Source organism: Rhineura floridana, chromosome 4 (assembly GCF_030035675.1).
Source record: "Rhineura floridana isolate rRhiFlo1 chromosome 4, rRhiFlo1.hap2, whole genome shotgun sequence".
NCBI lineage: Eukaryota > Metazoa > Chordata > Lepidosauria > Squamata > Rhineuridae > Rhineura > Rhineura floridana.
The window spans coordinates 70,963,846-70,988,513 of record NC_084483.1 but is presented as its reverse complement, the minus strand read 5'-3'; the positions used below and the strand labels follow the sequence as shown (position 1 = coordinate 70,988,513).

Genomic DNA, 24,668 nt, shown 5'->3' with positions numbered 1-24,668 from the left:
CTCTCCTCCTCGTAGAAAAAAAGTTGACCCCACCCAGAGGACTCTTACTTTTGGTGGGGGTTTCTGCTAGCCAAGGCTGCACCTCTCCGTCACCCCAGACCAGTTCCTAGTGCATTATGGGAAGTCCACAAACATGCCTGGTTCTGCCGTAGGAGCTTGCCTACGTTCCCCAGAGAGCGCTGCCAAAAAAGGCTGTTCGCAAGCCCCAAAGGCTGTTGCTCTGTCTGTTGTGGTGTTGGAGGAGAGCTGTGCACATACCATGGACTGCAAAAAAGACAAATAATTGGGTGTTCGAACAAATTAACCCAGAACTGTCACTAGAAGCTAAAATGATGAAACTGAAGTTATCCTGCTTTGGACACATCATGAGAAGACATAATTCACTAGAAAAGACAATAATGCTGGGGAAAACAGGAGTAGAAAAAGAAGAAGGCCAAACAAGAGATGGATTGATTCCATAAAGGAAGCCACAGACCTGAACTTACAAGATCTGAACAGGGTGGTTCATGACAGATGCTCTTGGAGGTCACTGATTCATAGGGCTGCCATAAATCGTAATCGACTTGAAGGCACATAACAACTCCTCCAAGGTCACAGTCCAGCACCCTAACCATTACAACACACTGGTGGCTCTCTTATTGAAGCAACTACACTGGCTTCCAGTTAGTTTCTGGGTCCAATTCACAGTGGACTTAACAGTTTGGGATCACTTTGTACAGTCTTTTCCTGCCCATTTACTAATTCCTTGGAGACCTTCTTGCATGTCTCAGTGTCTCCCAGGAGTCCATTTGGCTTGTACTAAGAGGGAGCCTTCTCATTGGCTACTCACAGACTCTGGAATTTCCAGTGTGGGGACCTTCCTGTTGCCCATTGTTAGCTTTTTCTCTGTGCTGTTCTGCTGTGCGCTTAGACTTTCCTTAAGGCTTTAGTGTCTTAAGTGTTTTAAGCAGAGCTGGAAATTTATCTTAATGGATGTTTTTCATTTTTCACTCTGCTGTCTATAGTTTTGTTGGATTTTTTGGAGGTGGGGAATTTTTATCTCCTGTTAGAGTCTTATATTGTTAGCTGCCATGGATTCTATTGGAGGAAATTCATAGTTAAACTGTTTATATGAATAAATTAATTCACTAATACGCAAAAAACCTTGCGGTTTAAGAATGTACCTATACCCCACAGATATTTCTATCAAACTTTAAAAAGCAGGGAAATTGGGCAGCTATAGTGAATGAACCAGGGGAGCAGGAGACCTGACCTCCTCTCTGAGATATTGTACTGCCCAACAAAGTTGTCAAAATGCAAACACAATTTGGGTTGGTCTTTCACAGTCCAATCCACTTGCTGTGTAGCTTGGAATTATTTGGTAACATGTGCCTCTGAGCATATGCAGTGTTGCAAGTGACTTAATTGTGTACAGTCCTTGTGTTCTTTTTTCTTGTACATCACTTAGAGATATTTTTATATATTAAGCGGTATAGAAATAGTCTAAATAAATAAATAAACAAACCTTGGGTCAAGGTGTTAACTGATTGTCTTCCACATGCTTCTGGTAACAGATGGGCCTGAAAAACAATTTCGTCAGCTGCTTAGACAGTTACCTTTTCTTTCGAGATCAGTGCACCAGCATCTGTCTCTACTGAGGTCAGATTAGGTCAGTCTAGCTCAGTATCATAATGCTTTATTGATTCTGAGAGATATGTCTAAAGACACTGTGCAGTAATTTATGCAGTTCTATATAATTTGTTTAAAATTTCAAACTGGGCAGTTTGAATAACTTGGTTAATATTATCCATATTCTGCTGTTCTATTTGGTTTATATGCCCATCACTATAATAAGCTCTTAATTTCTACAAAACCATATGAAATTAAAAACTACGAATAGTTTTGTTCTAAAACAAACACCATATTAAGTGAATGCTTAATTTTGGCTTCAAATTCTTTTAAACGTTGGGATTATTAAGAAAAAATAACAAGTAAACAACATGTTATAAATCCAATTTCTAAGTAACTCTTTTAATGGTGTAACACTGAGTTTTATTTTAAAGTTTTTTTCATCAGCAAAGATTCTTGGCTTTAAAAATCAGCATAAGTTGAGTCTATAAATCAAAACATTTCACGTTTTCACCTTCATCTTTTGCTAAAAATATAAACAAAATCAAGAAAGTATATACTTTCTGTTGTACACCGCCCAGAGAGCTATGCTAGTGGGGCGGTATAAAAATTTAACAAATAAATAAAATAAATAAAAAATAAAAGAAGTTTAAAGTTTCCACCTGTTTTAAGCAAAATTAGAGGCTCTTAGTCCTAAAGCTTTCACGTGGAAGGTCTCTTGGTGTTGCTTTACATTCATTATTTGTGCCTGTGGCGATATCAAGAAACACAAAAGTGTTGCCATTTTGTTATGGTATGTATGGGTAGTAAGTTTTTAAAAATTCTGTTTAATTTTTTTTTATTTTGGCAAATTTCATTTAAGTGTATTACTGTCTCTTTGGTGGGTAGGGAGGTCTGAAATCAGAAGACAAGGTAACCCTGCTTGCCTTCCTGGAAGATGTAACCTATTGGTAGTGCTCTTGAGTATGGAGGCAGGAAACTAAAAAGGAAGATTGGCCTTGTTGACAGGCTGACCTCAGCATAAATTAAGGTCTCTAAAATGTACACCTTAGAGAAATGAAAAGCAGATAGTAAATTTTAGTTTTTTCCTGTACTGTCATTAAGTAGAAGCAGATGTGAAAATGACAGCCATTATGCTGGGTTCAAATGAGCTTCCACTTTCTTTCTCTATTACATTTATATTCCACCTTTCTTTTCATGATAGAAGCACAAGGTGGCTTACATATGGTTCCCAGGCGGTCTCCCATCCAGGCAGTAACCAGACCTGACTCTGCTTAGCATCAGCAGGGAGCTAGCCTTATGTGCTTTTAGACCATAGCCTGCTCACATCTCTTTGGGTAGACTTCCCTTACATTTCCTTTAGGAAATTTAGGAAATTCCCCCTTCAGGATGCATACCTTAATGTGGTGAGGGGGTTTGAGAGTGTTGAAGAAGCTGAGAGCCATGCCATCAGGAGTCTAGACCAAGAGGCTAGACTCCTAGCAGGGGCACCCAAGGCGGAATGTTCAAAGCAGAGACACCAGACTAAGATGCATCCAAATTCAGAGGAAGGCAATGGTAAACCACCTCTGAATACCTCTTGCCACGAAAACCCTATGAACAGAGTATCCAAAATGCAACACGAGATAGTGCTGGAAGATGAGACCCCCAGGTCAGAAGGCACTAAATGAGCTACTGGGGAAGAACAAAGGACTAGTACGAGTAGCACTGTGACTAATGATGCAGCTGGGTCAAAGCCGAAAGGAAGCCCAGAGGCTGATGCACACAGATGTGAAAGGAGAGTCTGGAGTTGGACGACACACACAAGAGGAACATGGAATGTGAGAAGCATGAACCAGGGAAATTTAGAAATTGTCAAGCAAGAAATGGAACGTATCAACATTACAATACTTGGCGTGAGTGAATTAAAATGGACGGGAATGGGACATTTTCAATCAGGCAACTACAAAATATTTTATGCAGGAAATGAGAAATCAAGAAGAAACGGGGTTGTTTAATAGTGAGAAGTGATGTAGCAAAAGCAATTAGGAGCTACAACGCAAGGTCTGAGCAAGTGATATCAATGAGATTAAATGGGAAACCTATTAACGTAACCATCATCCAAGTCTATGTTCCAACGGCAAATGCAGAAGAAGAAGAATTGGAGAGATTTTACGCAGAAGTACAGGAGGAAATTGGTCACACACCAAAGCAAGATGTGATGACAATCATGGGGGACTGGAATGCAAAAGAAGGGAACAGAGAAGAACTAGGAGACAGAAATGAAGCAGGAGAAAGACTTATTGAATTCTGTGAAGCCAATGATTTGTTTCTCGCAAATACATTTTTTGAGCAACCAAAACGACGACTGTACACGTGGACATCACCAAATGGTCAATATAGGAATCAAAATTGATTATATAATTGGTAACAGAAGATGGAGAAGTTCCATACTTGCTGAGAAAACAAGACCAGGAGCAGACTGCAGTACAGATCGTGAACTGGTTGTATTGAAAAATCAGAGTAATGCTAAAGGTTAACAACAAAGCAATCATAATGCCAAAATACAATTTAAATAACATCCCAGACGAATATAAAGATCAAATAAGGAACAGGTTTGAGGCTTTAAACTTAGTTAACAGAGAGCCAGAAGAACTATGGACTGAAGTCAGAGACATTATCAGGGAAGAATGCAAAAAGACAACACCTCTTGTTAAAAAGAGAGAAAGACCTCAATGGATGACTGATGAAACTCTTAACATGGTTAAAGAGAGAAGGAAAGCAAAAGCAAAAGCAGATAGAAACACAGCCAGAACCCTAAATGCAAAAATACAGCGACTAGTACGTTGGGACAAAGAACTATTACAATAGTTATTATATAGAAATAGAAGAGAGCAACAAAAAGGGAAGAACAAGAGCCCTATTCCAAAAGATTAGAGAAATGAAAGGGAAATTTAAACCACAAGTAGGGATGTTGAATAATCAACAGGGAACACACTGACTGACCAAGATGAAATAAAAGGAAGATGGAAGCAATACACTGAAGAACTCTATAAAAGAGATGCCAGGATGACAGATTCATTCACGGAGGAACCGTATGATGAAGAACCATAAATTTTAGAAGGGGAAAGCTGGTCTTAAAATACTTGGAAGAAACAAATCAGGAACAGATGGCATACCAATAGAGTTGCTACAAGCTACTGAGACTGAATCTGTCCAACTTTTGACAAAAATCTGTCAAGAATATGGAAAACTAAACAATGGTCCACAGACTGGAAGCGTTCAATACATATCCCAAGTCCAAAGAAAGGGGATCCCAGGTAATACAGTTATTATCGAACTATTGCCTTAATATCCCATGCAAGTAAAGTAATGCTCAAGATTCTACAACAAAGGCTCTTACCATATATGGAGCGAGAAGTGCCAGACATCCAAGCTGGATTTAGAAAGGGAAGAGGTACCAGAGATCATATTGCAAACATATGTTGGATAATGGAACGGACCAAGGAATTTCAGAAAAAAATCACCCTGTGCTTTATAGATTACAGCAAAGCCTTTGATTATGTAGATCATGAAAAACTATGGAATGCTTTAAAAGAAATGGGGGTGCCACAGTATCTGATTGTCCTGATGAAAGTTAAAGAGGAAAGCACAAAAGCAGGACTACAGCTGAAAGTCAAGAAGACTAAAGTAATGACAACAGAAGATTTATGTAACTTTACAGTTGACAATGAGGACACTGAACTTGTCAAGGATTATCAATACCTTGGCACAGTCATTAACCAAAGTGGAGACAATAGTCAAGAAATCAGAAGGCGGCTAGGACTGGGGAGGGCAGCTATGAGAGAACTAGAAAAGGTCCTCATATGCAAAGATGTATCACTGAACACCAAAGTCAGGATCATTCAGACCATGGTATTCCCAATCTTTATGTATGGATGTGAAAGTTGGACAGTGAAAAAAGCAGATAAGAGAAAAATCAACTCATTTGAGATGTGGTGTTGGAGAAGAGCTTTGCGTATACCATGGAATGCGAAAAAGACAAATAATTGGGTGTTAGAACAAATTAACCCAGAACTCACTAGAAGCTAAAATGATGAAACTGAGGTTATCCTGCTTTGGACACATCATGAGAAGACATGATTCACTAGAAAATACAATAATGCTGGGAAGAACAGAAGGGAGTAGAAAAAGAGGAAGGCCAAACAAGAGATGGATTGATAAAGGAAGCCACATACCTGAACTTACAAGATATGAACAGGGTGGTTCATGATAGATGCTTTTGGAGATCACTGATTCATAGGGTTGCCATAAGTCTTAATCGACTTGAAGGCACATAACAACAACAAAACCTTACATTTCAGGAACCATGGATTTTTGTTATTTAAACTGCCACATTACATAGTTTAAAAGCTGGGAGAAATGAATTATCTCTTAGTGTTAGGATGGTGCCCTGGCTAAGGTAGGTTTGCAGATAAGGGTTAATTTTGTAGGATTTGATTGTGATGCACTTCCATCCTTCTGTCACCACCTCCTAACTTCCAGTTGATTTACTTGTGGCATTTGTTTACTAATGCTATCCATATAAAGTTTATTTAGTGGTAACAGTGGGCTAAGCACTGACAGCATAAAGGCTCTTTCCTGTGTTGTTTTTCCCTCATGACCTTAAAATGTGTGTAGTGAAGCAGACAGAGAATGTTTCCAAATATGCATCCTGATGCTGTGCTAAAAATGATGAGTCTGTGAATTCTACTGGTCAAGTATCTCCTTCAGTCTAATTTAATCTTGCTATTTATATGATAAAGGCCTATATCTGCAGCCATTTTGTGGCCAAAGTCATGCATGTATTTTAAGATAGTATGTAGAGACCAATGATGTGGAAAACTAAAGCAGAATTATTGCATCTTAGATTCTTTTGCCGCTTCAGAACCAATTTTTCTGAATTGATTTTTGAGGCCTATGCATTCTTATTCTCTTAAGTAATCATCAGGTCTTCTATTACTTTATCTTTTTAATCAAAAGATTATATTATAATTTACAGTGAGGTTATAGTTTTTTGTAGATTGTTTAAAGCAATCATATTTATATATTAATACAAGCATTGCAGCAAATTCTTGTTTGTCCACAAAATAAGTTGGAAATGGCTGCCATGTCAAATATTTTTTATATTATTTTGTTATTTTATAATTCGTTACCTGCATTTCATAACTAAGGTCCTAGGGTGGGTTACACCAATTTAAAATACTACATTAAAAACAGTTTAAAACTAATCATTTTCATCTTCATTCCATTAAATAGATAAAATGAATTGTGTTCGCTATAGAACTTGACAAGTATTTCTGTTGAAGAGGAAACTGTCATTTTCCTTTGGATACTCATGAGCTGATCCAGGTGCTTGTTCTTCAGCAAAGGAAGCTATGCTAAGTCATGAGTGTGTAAACTGTTATAGTCTGTTTCTCTCTCTCCCATTGCTTGAAAGTACTACCTGATTTAAAAAAATGTAATTAATGGTCACCTGGAGTGATTTAAGGTGATTGTTCTGCCATACTCCAGGTTGCAGCTACTGTCTTAAAAAGGATTTACACACACTCTAAAAAATATTTAAGCAGGTTATTGGTTTGTGCTTCAAGCTATAATGGTCTGAAAAGGCTATTGATGTGAGGAGATAGACATGCAGTACGCACAGGGCCCAAGTTCTCTGTTAAGCTCTGAAAGTTAATCTTGATCAAACCAGCATACTTCTGTTGAATGATTTTTTTGAGATTCTGTGGCAGGGCAGTGTGTTTATTTTTATGGGTATGCAACACATCAAATTAATATAGGTGTTCTGTAAAATAATAATAGTTATAAGATGGAGCCAGAAAAACATTTTATTATATATTTAGCTAAAATATATGGATTTAAGATAAAGAAGTTGCCCAGTGGATTTATGAAGTTGGTTATGTTTTTGCATTTTCTATAGATGGTATTTCTGAATAGAAATTACTGAGAAGGGCTGTTATTTACTGTTTTAAATATAGGGAATTAAAAACTTGTGTGTTAGGAAAATTGTGTTCCTGAAAACTGTCAAATGCTTGGTTGAGAGATCATCTGTGTGAACATACTCTGCCAAACCCAAGCAATCCCAGCCTGTTTTCATTTACCTCTTGTGTGGACCTGTTTGAGACATAATAGTTAGATGTGAGGGTAGACACATGAAGCAAAAAACTGTGAACACTATCATGTGTTAAGATTGTAATGTCTATATTACCACATGCTTGCATGTGGAGTTGCACTTGGCAGTAGACTCCAGATATATGTGCATGAAGTCACTCATTTATTTATTTATTAGATTTTTATACCGCCCGACTAGCATAGCTCTCTGGGCGGTGTACAACAGAGAATACAAATATATCTCATAAAATCCCATATTAAATACAACAAAAACATGTAAAAAGAAGAAACAATCTAAAATCAATTACACAAATTTTAAAATTTAAATTAAAACGCCATAGAAAAGAGGCAAGTCTTAAGCTGGTGCCGAAAAGACAGCAGCGCCGGCGCCATACGCACCTCATCGGGGAGACTGTTCCAGAGTTCGGGGGCCACCACTGAGAAGGCCCTAGTTCTTGTCACCACCCTCCGAGCCTCCCTATGAGACGGGACTCGGAGGAGGGCCTTCGAGGTAGAGCGCAGTGTCCGGGCAGGTTCATATCGGGAGAGGCGTTCCAACAGATATTGTGGTCCCGCGCCGTATAGGGCTTTATGGGTTAAAACCAACACTTTGAATCTGGCCCGGAAGCAAATTGGCAGCCAATGCAAGCGAGCCAGAACAGGTGTTATATGTTCCGACCGCTTGGTCCTCGTTATTAATCTGGCCGCCGCATTTTGGACAAGCTGTATCTTCCAAACTGTCTTCAAAGGCAGCCCAACGTAGAGCGCATTGCAGTAATCCAATCATGAGGTTACCAGAGCATGTACAACTGATGTAAGGTCCTCTCTGCTCAGGTAGGGGCGTAGCTGGGCTACCAACCGAAGTTGGTAGAACGCATTCCGTGCCACCGAGGCTACTTGGGCCTCAAGTGATAGGGAAGGATAAAAAAAACCTCCCAGACTACGAACCTGTTCCTTCAGGGGGAGTGTAACCCCATCCAGGACAGGGTAAACATCCATCACCTGGTCAGAGAAGCCACCCACCAGTAGCATCTCAGTCTTGTCTGGATTGAGCCTCAGTTTGTTAGCTCCCATCCAGTCCATTATCGCGGCCAGGCAACGGTTCAGCACATTGACAGCCTCACCTGCAGAAGATGAAAAGGAGAAATAGAGCTGTGGGTCATCAGCGTACTGGTGGCAACGCACTCCAAAACTCCTGATGACCGCACCCAACGGCTTCATGTAGATGTTGAAAAGCATTGGAGACAGAACCGACCCCTGCGGGACCCCACATTGGAGAACCCACGGTGTCGAGCAATGTTCCCCAAGCACTACCTTCTGGAGACGACCCGCCAAGTAGGAGCGGAACCACTGCCAAGCAGTGCCTTCAACTCCCAACTCCGCGAGCCTCTCCAGAAGGATACCATGGTCGATGGTATCAAAAGCCGCTGAGAGATCAAGGAGAATCAACAGAGTTACACTCCCTCTGTCCCTCTCCCGACATGATGTTGTATACATTGGTTTATTACATTAGTGTAACAAAAACCTGTTCTGTCAAGCAACATTTTTAAATCTCTATGTTTGTTGCGCTTTTTCCGCATAGTTTGTGCTTTGTGTTATTCTATTCACTGACACGATTCGCACATACAGTAATGCTTAGCTAAATCATGGATAAATGAGAATGTGTAAGTGCTCACAGTAAACATTGCAACTGCTTCACTCCTCCCCTGGTCTTTCAGCAGCTGTGCTTCCTGGAGCTAAGCCATGATTTAGCTTAGCTTTCTGTTCGAACCTAGACTCATGTTTTGTCCTACTCTAGGCGAACCATGAGCCTGGGAGCTATGCCAAACCATGGTGGGTCATGTAAAGTCTAGTGCAGGGATAGACAACATGGTGCCCTCATCTCTGACCTTGCTGGCACCAGTTGGTGTTGTTCAAACATAGAGAACACCATGTTGGCCACTCCTGGACTACTTCTGTTATCAGGGCCCCTTGACACATATGTAGAAATCAGTGGAATAAATAGCAAGAGTAAGCAATTCCCTTAAAAACAACATGAAATTTGATTTTGAAATAAATTGAAAATATAGGCACCAAAAAGGAAGATTGCCACATTACAATACAACAAGCTCAACAACTCCAAGAAAAAGGAAAAAGGAACGAATTGATAAGAGTACGTATAATATCATCCATGGGTGGTCTTGCGGACAGATAAAATAGCCTGAGAAGCTCACTGTTGGATGTGCAGACTATATCTACTAATTGCTGTCTTTGACACAACTATTAAAGGTGCAGAAGCCCTGTCTTCTCCCAAAACTGGCCAATCTAGTTTCATGTTATTGTGTATGATGTTGTGGGCATGATATAATTAATAGTAATACAGGGGCATTTTTGGCAAGATGGGGCAGTCCATATACAGGAGAAGATAATATTCAAACATAGACATTTTCTTTGGGAAATTTGTCTTAGTGGGGCAAATTTATTGCTCAGTGGGAAAACAATGTATTTTAGTATGAACTGTCTATGTACTTGGCCAAGAAATAATGGCAATTGCTCACCTCTTCTCTAAACAAAGAAGCCCTGGATGAACTGATGAAGGTGGTTGTCATCCTTTCAATTAGATTGTATGCTGGTAAGATATTGAAGGAGCCTCTCTGTCCGAGAACAACCACAGCTACCACCAACTTCTCAGGCTCTCAAGCTGCCAAACTGATATGCATTGATAATAAAATTGTATATTCTCCCTGTATACCTGAAAGTTATATCCATAGGATAAATTGCATGAATAAATAAGTACCTGTAAACCTTACACATGTCTAGTGCATGCTTCCTGCCCATGAATCTGTCATTGCAGCGGTATGGCATTCCAAATTATATCAGCCAACTTTTGTATTATTTATGAGAAGGACTGAGTTGTAGGTCATGCAGCCCCTTTTATCTTGAACCATTTCCTAGGATGCAAACCATCTGTGAACTGAGGCTATGTTTCCTTTTCAGTCTGTTCACACATCCCTGTCTCACCAACTCATCAACCTGCTATGATTAGGGATGGGATTCACTATCTGATTACGTTTAGTTTCTCAGTTCATTAAATGGGCTGCCATTTACAATTCGCCTAAATTGTGTTCCGCTAGTTATCGCAATTCCTGGTTCTCCGCTTTTCCCTTTATTTTCCTGAAAAATTGAATCATTTTTTCCATTATGATGCTTTATAATTTATATAACATATACAATAGCAGCTAATTACAAAAATATTTCTGTAAATAATTACCTAATTCTTGGCACAGATTTTAAAAAGAAATTACAGCATTGCTGACAGCAGTGAACTCACACAAAGAGTGGGAGCCTGTTCGACAACAAGATGAACTTGCAGATTATCCCAGAATTTGATATCAAATCTGATTTTTGTGTATATTCTACACCATCTCTAGCTATGATAGAGTATCATTCATTATGGTCCTCAAGATGGATTGTACCTGGATGAAGTAACATTTTAAAGACTGTTAAACTTTGCATGTCATTGGCAGATTCACCTTTTGTCTTTAAGAGAGGGATGGGGAAGCTGTGACCCTCCAGCTTCTTACATCTCTGCTGTGCTTTGACAGAAAATTTTGCACCTGCTGTGAGTTTTCCCCCTTTACACAACTATTGAGGGAATGCCCTAGACAGAATGTGGCAGCTTTATAACTTTTTCATGTGATAAAGGGAATAGCCACCATATTCTGAACTCTAAAGAACTGTGAGGAACTCTCCTATACTTCACAATTTAACTTGTAGGCACTTGAAGCCGATTCTCAGAAATGGTTAACAACCCTTTCACAAGGTCGTTATCTCATAATGCAGAAACTGTTTTTCCCATGTGTGATAGAAAGAATATTCTGTAGGAAGCAGCATCTTATGACAAAAAATGCAATATTGGTTAGCCATAATTAAGCTATATGAGACATGCATAGTTGTGTGGTGAGTGTGTGTGTGTGTGTGTGTGTGTGTTAAACCACCAAAAGTATCTGAGAGGCTGCAGCCTTGAGTAGAGGAAGGGGAGGAGATAAGAGGGAACATAACTGCTTAACTCTTTTCTCTCTGGCTGGTTTTATGCTCAAAATCTCCCTTGCATCTACCTGTGGGTGCCCGTAGATACTGGTTCCCACATCTCTTACCCCATGAGCAAATCTCTTTTAATTGTTGTACCCTTAAAATCACTTAACTTGGATTGTTGTTGGAAACCATATTCTAGACTAGAATTTTATTGTATTTTATCTAGCATCTTATTTTCTAAGCTCACAAAGGTTATAAGTCAAGCATGACATTGTTACAGAAGAGCAGGAAGTACGGTGAACTTGTACATCCTGTTCGTGAAGAACAAGGTAATGTCTGAAATTGTTCTGAGATACCTTTACTAAATATATTTGTAACACTGTGTTATGTGTCATTTGCCTCAAGTCTCTAGGTATAGGGTGGTTTGTGCATTGAGATAGTAAAAAATCTTTTTGCGGTTAACCCCAATTAAGTTTTCTGCATCACATTTAAAAATCGGTGGCTGTGCTATCCTTTACTCCCCTTTAACTTCTCTTGCCATTTATAAATGTGCCCTTCTGGAGTTCTGGAAATATTTGAGATAATTGATTTTTATTTTGAATGATTTTTAAAAAATAAATTATTAGAACTGAATGAGGTCGCTTCCCTGAAGGGAAGGGCCATACCTCAGTGCTGCAGCATCTGCTTTGCATGCACAAGGTCCTAGGTTCAATCTCTGGTTTCTCCAGGTAGGTCTGGGAAAGATTTCCTGCCTGAAACTCTGCAGATTCTCTGCCAGTCAGTGACAACAGTACTAAGCGAGATGGACCAGTGGTCTGATTCAGTATAAAGCAGATTCCTATGTTCTTAAGGCACTGATTTTTATTTTGAATTACTTTTTAGTGAAAAAGAAATTCAATCAGATTCCATTAAAGACTGAACAGTTTTTAGCTGCAGTTAGTGTATTGGCATAATATGTGTATGCGAAGACTTAAGAAGTTTTAATATTTTATAGCAGTGGATAACTAAAAACCTAAACCCGCTGTCTTGTTTCTATGGTAACAAATATTGAAGCATGTCTAGCCAGCACTGATTTTCCTGTCTTAATTTTTGTGTTAATGAATTTCTAGAACCTGAACATTGTTGAATCCTTTGAAAACCGAAACACAGTTAAAAATTCCTTGAGATCAATGTTCCAACATAATTCCATATTTTAACAAATTTAACAGAAATATTTCTTTGTTCAAGGGAGAGATTTAATAGGCAATGGGATGTGGAGACTTTTATTAGGCAATTCAGTGGAATTCCTGGGGAAACAGTTCTCACAGACATGATATTTTTGTATTGCAGAATTGGCAATGAGTGGGAAGGGTTGAATTTCAATTATTATAAAATAGTTGCAGACACAGTTCTAATGAAAATGTCAAAATCTTCTCTGAGATGGGATGCACTCCAGATGGTATTGGCTTGAATGTTTCATACTTTAAATAAGGCTTAGCTGAAATTTGTGGTTTACCTCGGAGCTGTGGTCCACCACTCAGCCACTGGAGAAGTGTGAACCCAAATGTTTGAAAGCAAATCCTCATTGCTAAATTCCACATCACAGGACTGCTGCATTTCCCAGTGTACTGTAACCGTTTGCCTGCCTTAGCTGTGCATTCTCCGTAAGGCTTTCTAGACAATTGAAAACAGATGTGCTCATGCACTTATGGTGCATGTGTAGGGATGTTAATTGGCTCTGTGTAGTTCCCAAATGGCAAGGTGAATGGGGAGGTTTGGATAAGGTTTTCATTTTTACCATGTCCGATTGTGCCCTAGATCAAGCTGCTTCCCAAAGCTACAAACAGAGATACAAATCTAACCTTGTGACTGGTGCACACATCTCTCTCTCTCTCTCTCTCTCTCTGTATGTGCGTGTGTGTGTGCGCGCATGCATGCACATACATTTTCTTTGCATGATGCTTCTGGTAGCCCTCATCCAGCTCTTGTACTATAATATCACATGTAATAGATTTGGGTGAAGAGAGGGATAAACTTAAAGCAGCACATGGCTATATTTTACATTCATCTGTTTTAATCAAAACAAGCTAATGTGCTCCAGAGAGGAAGCACATTGCATACTAATAATTAAATTCTATAATTCATTGGCCTGCTTGCATTGGCTGCCTGTATGTTTCTGAGCTCGATTCAAAGTGCTGGTTTTAACTTATAAAGCCTTACGCGGCTTGGGACCACAATACCTGATGGAACGTCTCTCCCGACACGAACCCACCCATACACTACGCTCAACATCCAAGGCCCTCTTCCAGGTGCCTACTCCGAGGGAAGCTCGGAGGATGGCAACAAGGGAGACGGCTTTCTCAGTGGTGGTCCCCAAATTATGGAATGATTTTTTGACGAGGTGTGCCTGGCGCCGACACTGTTATCTTTTCGGCGCCAGGTCAAGACTTTCCTCTTCTCCCAGGCATTTTAGCATGTGTTTTTAAATTTTTTTTAAGTGTTTTTAAATTTGTATATTTGTATGTTTGTTTTTAATGTTTTTAATTGTTGTAAACCGCCCAGAGAGCTTCGGCTATGGGGCAGTATACAAATGTAATGTTGTTGTTGTTGTTGAATAATAAAAATAATAATTTTAACAAATGTAGAGAATTCTAATGTAATGGTAGGATGTTTTTGGCACATGAATTAGTAGCCTTGCCGGCAATGGCATGTATATTTGTGTGTGTGTTTATGTGTGTGTGTGTGTGTGTATGTCACTGTGGTTGAGTACTAAGATAAGGGAATGTTTAGCCAGTGAAGAATTAAGTATACTCAAGTAGATGTGAACAAAACTGTGTTCTTCACAGCAATTACTGTTGCTATTATTATAGCCAGCACATTAGCTGCAGTTTGTGTGTATAATATTATTTTTAAAAAATATTGTGACTGAGCCCTGGAGAAAAATGTAAATTTCTTCACCACAGAAGCGATAACTTGAAGAAAACTACTTGGATTCTGCATCAGCTATAAACAGCACAATGGCTGTGTTTGGACATAACCCTAAGCCATAGTTTGTTTTAACAAGCCAGGATCTACCTTGCTGATGAGTAAAGAAGCCATAGTTTGTTTCACCTAGAGTTGGTTTATTGTTCTCCTGCCTTCTCTGAAAATACCAGGCTGCTATTCTGAATGCATTTGCAGCGTTTGAATACTGCTATGGCTTCACCACATCATTAGCTCTCTTACAATTGGTTGGCTGCAGAAACTGGGCAGGAAAGATGTACACTCTCTTCTTTTCTGATCTTCTTTCAGAAAGCCCAAACTACATGAGCTTTCCTTCCTCCATGCATTCCAAGGCATGCTCCACAGAGGCTTGCCACCCAACGTAACTTAACCATTTCCTCACAGTCTTCTTGAACAAAAGAAACTCTTGCCTACAAGATTTATTCTTCTAACCCCAGGGGTTTTAAATGAAACTTGCTACCAGCCCCAGGACTGATCAGTATTGAATAGATGTGTGAAAATTCTGTGAACCATCTCAGAGGGAAATCCTCAGAAAGCAAAGTTGTGCTGTCAAGATGTATTCCAGAATAGGTTAGTAAAATTGCCTATGATCCTTTTACATTTTTTGTCCTCACAAGGATGCTGTGGGGAGAAGATGAGCAGGATGGAGATGGAAGGCTCATCGTCAAGGACATGGATGGGGAAAGGAGTCTGTTGCACATAGGGTGAGGTGGGAGGGTGGCATCTAGAAAACACCATTGAAACTTAGCTGCTTGTTTTTTAACTGCTCTCATCTTGTATTTGTGTAATGGGGTTAGCACCTGGGGTAGAACAGCAAAACAACTAAGATTAAGCCAGGATAGCGGATTTGGACATAATGACAAGCCATGGTTAACACCAACCAAAATTCTTGCAAGCCAATTTCAAGCCATGGTTTCATATAGCCTTTTCTTGGTCACAACCAAACCATAGTTAGTTGGCCAAGGCCTACTAACTAAACAAATCATGGTTTAGTGTGTGTCCAAACATGAACAATTATTGTATGAGAAAAACTATTGTACAGAAACAACAGTTTGAATTTAAGGATGGCAGGCAGAAGTGGATGTCCCTTGAGCTCTGTGTGTTTCTTTAGTAGTGGAATGTACAGAATGGAGTTAAGCTGAAGCAAGGTAATATGAAGGGTTCCAATGATCAAGAGCACACACAAGACCTAAAAATGGGGGTTGTGTTCTCCAAATTTTGTTGTGCCAAGGGAATACTTCCCTGAAGAACAAAGGAAAATAAAGGCACATTGAATTTTTCAGTGTTTTAACATAAGTAATTATGGTTGCAAACCTATGCTTACTTACATGGGAGTAAGTATTGCTAATTCCAGAGAGCTTAAAATAGAACGTTATGTACACAGAAAGATGCCAAGTCATACCATTGGACCATCTAGCTCGGTATTGTCAACAATGTCTGGCAGCAGCTCTCAAGGGTTCCAGGCAGGGGACATTCCCAGTCCTATGTAGAGATGCTGGGGGTTGAGCCTTCTGCATGCAAAGCAAATGCTCTACCACTGAGCTATGACTTTATTCTATTGAACCGTGCTGTAATTCTTGGCATGCTGAGCTGGAACGTGTAAAAAACTTCCTGTCTGAAAGCGTTTTTCTGAGAATATCTTGTATTGAATAATTCTATACCTAAAGGGGACTGCAATTTACAGACCTAGTTAAATGTAACAGTGCTATGAAAATATTGGTGTTTTGCAATGTGATTGTAGTAGTAGTAGTAGTAGTAGTAAAGCATGCCTTGCATATGAATCCCTTATGTAATATGTTTGAAAAACTATTGTCTTTTTCTTGTCCAGGATCCTCCTTTCTTTCCTTCACCAAAGTTAGTAGCGTAATTGAAGCTCCATCTCAGAGAAACTTCCCCTTTATTTGGGAAGGCCCAGAGTTCAGTGGCATAGTCTGTGCTTGGCACAAAGAAAGTCTGAAATTCAATCTCCAAGTAAAAGGATTTCTAGTAGTAATAGTAGTGCTGGTATGGCTTCTGACTTGAGTACCTAAAAAGTTACTGCTAATCAAAAGAGACAGTCCTGGACTAGATGGGCTAATGCTCTGTTTCAGTATCAAGCAACTTTGTAATTACCATTTCCAGACAGGAATAAAGGTGGGATAACTTCAAAATTGTGACTCCCAGCCACTTCTATTTAATTTTAAAAATGGCCACATTCTAGCATGTCAAGAATTTACACCAGTTCTTTCCCCTTATGTACAAGTAGGAACACTCTAGGAATTCAGTTTCTGTGATTTCCACTGTGAACTGATCCAGACTTATGTATAGATTGGAACGTAATTATCCTTCGGACTTCACAGTTCACCAAATTTGCAATAGAGATCTATGTTCAAAAACTGTATAAAAATATATATTTTAGAAAAGTGTGCACTATTAAAAAACCACACCCCTATTTAAATAAATACAAATTTTCATACAGAAATTTTTTTAAATCACAGATAAATGCGGGAAAGGGATGGAACAGACTTATGAATGAACACATGCATGATTGACCTAGACTGTAAATAGTCTGATCCCTCCCTCCCTCCTTGCAAGTATAATAATTTTTAGCAGCTGTTGATTTCCTTCTGGATCTGCCATGCAGCTCTGAGACTTGAATTTTGCCCTAAGCATTTTATTTTAAGGGGAAGTGTTGCATCTCTGGAGCATTTTATTTTCTACAGTAACTACAGCCTCAAGTTTTCTTCCCAGTTCTGAAGATTCAACAGGAAAACAGAAGGCTTTTCATACTGCAGTGTTTAGTGGGTTAGCAACAAAGGTTTTTGAGGTTCTTTCCTTCTGTATTTTTATGCTTCATACACTTTTAAATTAGTAGGTCCTCCCTTTATCTTGTGAACTGTTTTCAGCAGATATTTCCTAATTTTTCCCATGATGTTTTTGCCCTATTTCTTCAGATGATTGTATGGAGTAAAAGAGCTTATTGTTTGTTGCAAGAGAACAAGTATGTGCACATTTGTCAATCTGGTTGGTGCAGGATTTCAAGAGTGGGTGGCATTTGACTGAGAACACGGTTTGGATGAGGAGGTACAGAGCATGCTTATCAAATTTGCAGATGATACAAAATTGGGGGGCATAGCTAATACCGTGGAAGACAGAAACAAAATTAAAAGGGACCTTGATAGGCTGGAGCATTGGGCTGAAAACAACAGAATGAAATTCAACAGGGATAAATGCAAAGTTCTACACTTAGGGGGGGAAAACCAAACACCTAGTTATAAGATGGGGGATACTTGACTCAGTAATACACCATGTGAGAAGGATCTTGGAATTGTTGTTGATCACAAGATATGAGCCAACAGTGTGATGTGGCTGCAAAAAAGGCAAATGCTATATTAGGCTGTATTAACAGAAGTATAGTTTCCCAATCGTGTGAAGTACTAGTTCCCCTCTATTCAGCACTGGTTAGGCCTCATCTCGAATACTGCGTCCAGTTCTGGTCTCCGCACTTCAAGAAGGATGCAGACAAACTGGAACAGGTTCAGAGGAGGGCAACAAAGATGATCAGGGGACTGGAAACAAAGCCCTATGAGGAGAGACTGAAAGAACTGGGCATGTTTAGCCTGGAGATGAGAAGACTGAGGGGAGATAAGATAGCACTCTTCAAGTACATGAAAGGTTGTCACATAGAGTCTCTTCTCGATCATCCCAGAATGCAGGACACGGAATAATGGGCTCAAGTTACAGGAAGCCAAATTTCGACTGGACATCAGGAAAAACTTCATAACTGTTAGAGCCATACGACAATGGGACCAATTACCTAGCAAGGTAGTGGGCTCTCTGACACTGGAGGCATTCAAGAGGCAGCTGGACAGCCATCTGTCGGGAATGCTTTAATTTGGATTCCTGCATTGAGCAGGGGGTTGGACTCGATGGCCTTGTAGGCCCCTTCCAACTCTACTATTTTATGTGCATTTGTGCATATGTGTGGATTCATGTTGACTCCAGGCACTTCTGTTTTGTGGATACACTGGTCAGTCTTTCTAGATTTAATAGAGTCAAATGTGCATTTGTCTGTAAAAATGTTACTTGTATTTATATTCAATACAGTAAAAAATAAAGAAATCACAATTTGTGTCCCTCCCTAGCATGTGGGCTCATGTTGGTATCAACATACGATTACACTATGGCCCTAAATACTAGACTCTGAGACCCTACTCTGTCTCTACTATAAAAGTAGATCAGGGTTCTTTCAGTAAGACTTTTCAGCCTCCCCTCATGAAGCCTTCAAATGGACCTTGAAAACTTTAATATTCCCCCATTGGTTTTAGTGCTGGCTCCCTGTGTTTTTATCTGATCCTGTTTTGTTGTTCTGTTTCTTACAAAATTGTTTTCTATAGGGCAGTGGTAGGGAACCTCCAGCCCCTGGGCCATACTTGGCCTGCGAGGCCAAGGATTCAAATTTGCCTCCCAAGGCCATTTTCCCCAAATAATGCCCACCTTCCCCACAACTGATTCATATTTATTTATTTATTATTTATTTATTATTTCAATTTATATACCGCCCTTAGCAGAATAGCTCTCAGGGCGGTGAACAAACAAGATAAAATACAATATATCATAGTAAAAAAAAAAAAAATCACAAAAACATGTACAAACAAACAACAGAAAGCACAACAAAAACGAAATACAACACAAATTAAGAAGGATACATGTTAAAAGTATATTTAGGGCAGGCAGAGACAGCTGCCAGTGCACAACAGGAACCTTAAAGTGTGCTCGCAATAGTGCATTGGTGGGGGAAAGGTGAAGCCTCAGGCACTTTAAAGCACCTTGCAGGACTCTTTGCAAGTGCTGCATGGTGGTTTGAAGTCCTGAGGGTAGGATCTCCTTGCAAGCCCTACATGGTGCTTTTAGTCCTCAAGGCTAGGATCTGATAATGATTTGGCCTATGGAGCCAAAAACTTTCCCCACCCATGTTGTATGGTACTGTATTATGTTGTATGTAGAGCATAAATTAGAGCAGGAAATCTTGAGTGGAGAATGCATAAAAGTACTATAGTACTTCCTTTTGACAAGTCATCTTTTTAAAACTACCGTTTTACCTTTTTTAATGGCCATTGCTTTAGATCATCAGGTAGTGCAGGGTGTGTCCCTTCCCATGTGGGTGGTACAGGTTCCATGATCCCTGACCATTCACCATGCTGGCTGGGCTGATGATGTGAGGTGTAGTCCAATAATATCTGGAGGGATCAAAGGATCCCCACCCATCGCTAGTGAATGATCTTTTACCCCGTACATCCTAATTTAAACCTGTTTGCTGCAGCTTTGCCTAATTTTAATGTAGGATGATAGAACTTTGCCAGCAATTTTCACTTGGAAGAAGAGATAATTATTTTCAAAAATGGGTGAAATATAAATTATTCTGTGTTGAAATATTATGTATATCTTTAGTTTTGTATGCAATGCTGGGTGCATATGATCCATAACAGGCAAGCCCTTACTGTATTCCTCTCATGACTAAGACTGTCGTATAGCTGGTATCATCTTACTGCAAGGTAACATCAGCTTTATTATACTGTTTGATCATCAGTGAAAGAAATGGCATTGTACCGTACACTTTTCAGCTTCAGATAACTATTCTTTAATTATTTTATTCATTTATTATTTGATTTATATCCCACCCTTCCTCCCAGCAGGAGCCCAGGGCAGCAAACAAAAGCACTTAAAAACACTTTAAAACATCATAAAAACAGACCTTAAAATACATTAAAAGAAAACATCTTTAAAAACATTTTTAAAAAGCTTTCAAGACATATTTTAAATGTTTTTAAAATGTAATTACAGGTATACAGTAGTCTTCAAGAATATGGATGTGGGCCACTGGTCCCTAATTAGAAGATACTTTTGGAGTATGTTTTTGTGGTGGTTTAAAACAAACTTTTAGTGGGATGTTTAAAACCTTGGAGTGTAAACATGCAGCAACTATGATCTTAGGTTGCGTTTTGTTTTGCTTGGATCACGTATTAAAGAGTTTAGTTCAGGAGTAGCCACTGCAGTGCCCTCCAGATATTTTGGACTACAACTCCCATCAGCCCCAGGCAGTATGGCCAATGGTCAGGAAATGTGGAAGCTGCAGGCTAACATTTGGAGGACACCACATTGGCTGCCCCTGGTTTAGTGAGCAGACATTTGAATAGAAGTACTGTGACTGGGCCCACCTTGGTTTCCAAGAGACTTACCAGATCATCATCTTACATCAGTGGGAAGGAACTGCTTCTAGAGCACTTGACTAGGATCTGTTTCCTTGGCTAGTCATGATCCTGCCTGAATACTTCAGAGCAGATGAAGTGCATTGTGGGTGATAGGAATAAGATACCACTACTACAGCCATCAATGCCCCTTATGAATCACACTCACTGCTCACTTCAAAACCATTTCCATGCATAAAATTAATGAGAAATTGGCTTAATAGGCTTGAATATTTGAACATATAGTACTTTGAGTGCAAGTGTACTTTTAAATGAATATTGTGTGTGTGTGACTAGCTACATCGTCTCAGTGTAGCAGATACAGAATTTGCTGAACAGTCCAATTGCTTGCATCAGTTAATGTTGGATTGTGATTCAAGTCATGCCAGGCAAACTGAAGGGATAGATGTTGTCTATCCCAAACTAGCCATTAAACAGAGATAGGGGTATATATTGCTTTCAAAAGTAAACAATAGCATGAGAGACATAGCTTTAAAACACATAAGCCTTCCTTCTGAGTTATCTTCATATGCTTTTGATTTGATTAGAATAGATATATAATTTAGTAGTTGTTAAATTATTACACCCACAGTCCAACTCCAAAGTTGTCAGAATATAGTGAGGTTCATATTTGTCAGGCGTTTTGTTTTTAAACTCATTTCCAAGAAAGCAATGTGTGTATGAAAGGCTCCACAGCAATGCCTGGATCTGTTGAAAATGCGCCCTATTTTTAACATGCTGTATCAAGTATCAGCATTGCAAGTTTTATATCCCTGTCTGTGAGCAAGTATGTGTGTGTGTGAGTGCATGCGCACACACACTTGCACCCTCAGAGATCCCTTGTACAAACAGTAATGCCTCTCTATGCCTTTTTTTACAGTACAGCAGTAAATTCTTGAATAATTATAGTAAAAGACCTTGGCGGGTACTCTGTGAGCTAAAGCTTGCTTTCAGACTGGTGAATGGGAGAGAATTCTTGCTGGGAGGGATTTTTTTAAAAAGGAAATGTTTTTTTAAAAAAAGAAAAATAAAACAGACATGGAAAGAAACATGCGGCTCCAGAGGGAAATACTCTATGCTTTACAGTTGCTTGTGTGGATGGGAACCAGATGGTAAACTGGGATACCCGCTCAGATAGCTGAGGAGCCAAACATATGGTTAATAGTTAGGAGAAATAGCTTTCAGAGCCAGGGCTTTGCTGACTGCTTCACGTTACAGATTGTTACAGTGTGTCATTACATTGCCAAGCTAAGTGCTTAATACCCACTGTGGGCTCTGGGCACCCACTTGCACAAATGACTTTCAGCTCTTTACTGGCACAAAGCAAGAAACTGATGTCATATGTAGCTTTACAATGCCACTTTCCTCCCCCCTTCCCACTGTATCTGTTGTGGCGAGGCTGTAGAGCGCTTTCTCTTTTACAAGCTGAGTCCCAATGCCAGTCAGTGCTCTCTCTCTCTCTCTCTCTCTCTCTCTCTCTCTCATACTCCATATATTTCCAGTATGCTTTTTGAATAACTGAAAAGTTAACCTGGATTGCAGTGTTGCACTTACATGCCCACAATTTGAAGTTCCTGTTTTGGAAGCTTTGGGCAAAATGCTGGCCCCCATGTTATCTAAGGAACTGCTGAGCTCATTCATCTGCTTTTCATGGCCCGCTTCCTTTTATTTTTAGCCAAATCCATCAGGCCTGACAGGCGGGTAATTTGAGCCAGAGAAAGGGCAAAGCTCCAGATCTCTTCCACAAAGCAATTCTTCCCTCCCTCCCTCCTGGGAAGGCTCCAAACTTGGCCTGCTTGAGGCAGATGGATTTGTTGAGTCATGTGAGATCATTTACACAAAAACACAGCGAGGCAGTGAAGGGGGGGAAAGTGTGGGGGAGCAGGAAGGGGGGGTTAAATGAGGAGGAGAAGTGGGTGGGTGGGTGGGAGAGTGCAGTGCTGTTGACTCTGCTGGTGAGTGTAGGAAATCTTCTGTGAAGCAGCTAGACAGTGGAATGCAGCAGATTTATTCTTGTATAAGGTAATGTCTAGTTTACAGTATAGGGTGGAGCCATGGCAGAGGGATTCACTTAAAATTAAAGCCATACCATATGCATCCAAGGGGAGGGGGGTGCTGCCTTGACAAATGGGTCACAGTAGCAGTCAACTCACTTGACAGGATTGTGTATTTTAAAAACAGAAATACCTCTTGAGTTCAGCAAACCCTGTTTGTGTGATGCAATAGGGAGTTTGCTTTGTCTTGACGCCAGGATGACTGTGGCGTGGGGGATGGGGTGGAAGGAAGAGCTGGAATGTAATGTGAGCAACATGGGCAGTTCTTTCCAGAGATGATTTAACAGGACTGCTAAGGATGGGAAACATTCAGCATTTTAGTACACTGAATCCACATAGGGCAGTCATGGCAGGAGGAGGAGAGGAGATGGGGTGGGATGATTTGGTCTTTTTCTAAAACTGAGATACATGGTGGTGATGCTTTTCATGACTGAGTGTAACTACATTTGCATTCCAAATGGTGGGTTTGCTGTTGTAAGCAACAAAAACTGAGCTGAAAGGGGAAGGGGATTGAGAATGCCAGTGAACAACTTTGTATTATTTTGCACTGTAATGAAGTAGACTTTGAAATACTTTTTTTTAAAATGCACACTTATGTAAGTAATGTTTCATACAAACTAGATATGGAGGAAATTAGGGATTTTAAAATACCATGGATGTGCCAGATTCCGAAGTGGGAAAAGAAGCAAAATATGCAAGCTAAACTTGTTTGAATAGGTGGTGTGCAATAATATGCAATGCAGAAGTATGGTAGTGTTTTTAAATCCTAACCGACTTAAACTAGGAATATTTAAATTTGGGTTTGTAGTGTGTGTTTTTCAGTTTGCCTTACATCTATTCCAGTCTTTTACTGATAAAAAATAGCTTTCTTCCTGCAGAAACAATTTATCTGTAATTGCTGAAGTGTGTGGTGTTGAAACCAATATTTATCTTTCATTTTGAAATATAAAGCAATGTTTTTACATCGAACCAGGGTGTTTCTGTGAGTTCCATCCCCTTCCTCTCATTTTTCCTCATTTTCCCTTCCCTGAAAATAGGACAGTTGAATTCTCACTAGTTGGATTCTAATTCAGTCTTTCTTGATTTATTTTTTACTTTCAATCTGCCTGTTAATGAATCTGATACGTCAGACTGTGGGTGGGGGCTAATATGATGGGATGCTTACACACACACACTACACACAGACACAGACACACACAGACATACACACACGAGAGAGAGAGAGAGAGAGAGAGAGAGATCCCTGCACATAGTGGGTGGGGGCTAATATGATGGGATGCTTACACACACACACACACACACAGAGAGAGAGAGAGAGAGAGAGAGATCCCTGCACATAGAAAACTAGTGGGTCAGGAAGAAAGCTAGAATTTCCTGTAGTATTCACTCTGTAATGGTACACTTTTGACATTGGTTTGTCACCTCAATGACAACTAGGCCACAGACTTGTCAAATTTTGCAGTGAACAGTCTCTCTCTCTTTCTCTTTCTCGGAGGGTCATAACTACACATTGCAATCAAATGCATGTACCATAAGCCCAATATATGTATTTAATAGGAAAAACCAGCTTCTGAAGAGAGTTTTGGAATGAAGAGGTGATGGTGTGCATGTATTTGCATGAGTGATTTAATATGTTCTGTGCTTGCTGCTT

At 39.7% G+C, this 24,668-nt stretch overlaps 1 protein-coding gene across 10 annotated transcripts in view; it reads left to right on the top strand.

Moving 5' to 3' along the window:
- Nucleotides 1–24,668, top strand: part of BACH2 (BTB domain and CNC homolog 2) — a 244,345-nt gene that overhangs the window by 47,542 nt on the left and 172,135 nt on the right. Inside the window, exon 1 of one of the 10 annotated variants that reach the window (XM_061623341.1) lies at nucleotides 22,900–22,985. The exons of the other annotated variants lie outside the window; for them this stretch is intronic. The gene's annotated coding sequence lies outside the window, so the exon portion shown is untranslated. Of the gene's footprint in view, nucleotides 1–22,899; nucleotides 22,986–24,668 lie in introns of those variants that run through there. 10 annotated transcript variants of the gene reach the window in all.